Below are 2,952 nucleotides of genomic sequence, written 5' to 3'. Positions count from 1 at the left end.
AAAAAAACTAAAAACAAACGAGCGTCGTTCATCTAAAATTTACCGCCATTTTGTCGATTCTCAACTCCTACGTTTTTTTATTTTTTCGAAGAATTGGTTCGGTATCAGTATAAATAAATGGTTCAGTAAAGAGTATAAACAAATAGTTCGTATCGGTATAAATAAATGGTTCGTATCGGTATAAATAAATGGTTCGTATCGGTATAAATTAATAGTTCGTTATTAGTATTTATATATTAATATATATTTATATCTTGGTGGTGATATAAACAGCACTGAATCAATAAACATAATCGCTGGTTCAGAATCGGTTCAATTGAATGTTTCGGTATCGATATAGTTTAATGTTTCGGTATCGGTATAAATGACTGAATGACGGCGCTGTCGGTTAATTCATGAATAATGTTGAAGTCGGTAACTCGGTTGTATTCGATGAATATGACGTCATCAATATGGCCGGCCCGATTCATAGGACTGTGCATTCATCTTCATTAATGATTCTTTTGCGATCATCTAGTTAGGAGCGGTGATGATGATGATGATGGTTGTGATGATGATGATGGTTGTGATAATGATGATGGTTGTGATGATGATGATGATTGTCATGATGATGATGGTTGTCATGATGATGATGGTTGTCATGATGATGGTTGTCATGATGGTGATGATTGTGATGATGATGATGTTGAAGAAGGAGATGATGACGATGGTGTTGAAAAAGATAATGATAATGATGATTATGGTGGTAATGATAGTGGTGGTAGTGATAATGATAGCTAAATGATGACGTTGGTAATGATGATGACTGAACATAAAGCAATCAAAAACAAAAACTCAAACGCACAAAAACTTACTAGCATTAAACATACAAAGAAATTGAGAGACATACAAACAAATTTAGATAAATACAAACAAATGTAGAAACATACAAATAAAACCAAGCCCAAACACAATATTATACAACAAAATACAAACATCACACAAACAAACAAACATACAAACAAACCACACCACTATACAACAAAATACAAACACCACACAAACAAACAAACCACACCAATATACAACAAAATACAAGCACCACACAGACAAACAAACAAACAAACAAACATACAAACAAACAAACAAACAAACAAACCTACGCACTGAGAGAGCCCAGAAAGACGATCATGCCATACACATCACTTAAATCGCATTAAAATTTCTAACGCAATTAACGGCAATTGCACCACCAATACACAAACACACACACACACACATACACACACACACACGCACTCACACGCTCACACACACGCCAGAATCATTTTAGAAAGATGTTCATGAACGGATACACGTAGAACGTGCACTTCGCGAGGGCAAATAATAGAATATACAAACATTCACACGAATACGCACACATACACACACGCGTACGCACGCACGCACACACGCGCGCGCACACACACACACACGCACACAAACATATCGCCTAGCCGTTCGGTAAATTTATCAGAATGATTTCGACAGTCTGAGGTAATAATGATTACGTTGGCAATGCTTTTAAGATTTTCGTGCCTTTAAACGTTTCGTCCAATTATATTTCAACAAATACATCGCTATCAAAAAAATATTAATAATAAAATAATAATAATAATTATTATTATTATTATTATAAAAAATGAGTTTGTTATCAGAAGTTTCAATTCAAAAATGTAAATTCAAACAGGAGGCTGTTTGTAACGTGACGAAATGATCAACACAAATTAAGCGACAGAGTAAATTTGTTTTGTTTATTGTCGGTAACATTAATCAGACTAACATCAACAACAACAACAGCAACAACTGCAACAACAACAACTGCAACAACAACAACAAAATCAGTATAACATCAATAAGACGATGTCTTACAGAGATTTTGCTGAAGACATCAACAACAAACTCAAAATAGCATTAATAACATTAACGCCAAGCGCAACATCATCGCCAACAACGTCATCGCCTGCAACATCACTACTATCTACGACCAAAATATTAGTCGCACCAACCGCAACAGCCACAAACAGCCACAACTAACACAAACAACCACAACGACCTGTACAGCCACAACAACCACAACAGCCACAACCACATCAACATTCAGATTAATAAATACCAGAGAAGGCATCTTACTTGATCCGTGTTGCCATGGAAACGCTCGTAATGGCGTTTCACGTCAAAATAATGACTGTATTTTGTGGAAGATGGCGCTGTTGTTGTTGCTGCTGATGATGTTGAGGATGATGTTGTGGCTACTGCGGTTGCTGCTGCTGATGTTGATGATGATGTTGTTTGATGATGATGATGAGGATGATGATGATGATGATGATGATGATGACGTTGGGGTTATTAATGATAATGATGTTGACGATGGTGACGCTGACTGCAGTGAAGATGACTAGAATGATGGTTTTGAGGACCAAAATGGTGTTTCTCAAGCTGATCACGGTGATGACGAAAACGGCCATGATGATGTTGTTGTTGATGTTGTTGTTGTTGTTGTTGATGATGTTGTTGTTGTTGTTGTTGATGATGATGATGATAATGACGTTGATGATGATGATATGATGTTGTTGATAGTGATGATGATGATACGATGTTATTGTTGTTGATGATGATGACGACGACGACGACGATGATGATGATGATGGTGATGATGATGATGATGATGACGTCGTCCTACCAATACCAGCAAGGCTAACGTATAATCAAAAAATTAGAATTAAAAATTAACAAATTGTAAAGTTGAAAAGATTTAACACGAATTTTAAAAAAAAAATTTGTATTCTCACATCATTTTTAATAGGAAAAAATATTTGAAATACCTGGGGACGGGCGTTTGAGATTTAAGTACTTGTACTTACTTAAGCATGTAACACTAATTAGCCGACTGCTAGGTCTAGAATGTACTTTTTGTACTTAAAATTGTGTAAA

This window comes from Helobdella robusta, assembly GCF_000326865.2.
Source record: "Helobdella robusta unplaced genomic scaffold HELROscaffold_34, whole genome shotgun sequence".
NCBI classification, from domain to species: Eukaryota; Metazoa; Annelida; class Clitellata; order Rhynchobdellida; family Glossiphoniidae; genus Helobdella; species Helobdella robusta.
The sequence above is the reverse complement of the archived record's forward strand: the minus strand, read 5'-3'. Positions refer to the sequence as shown.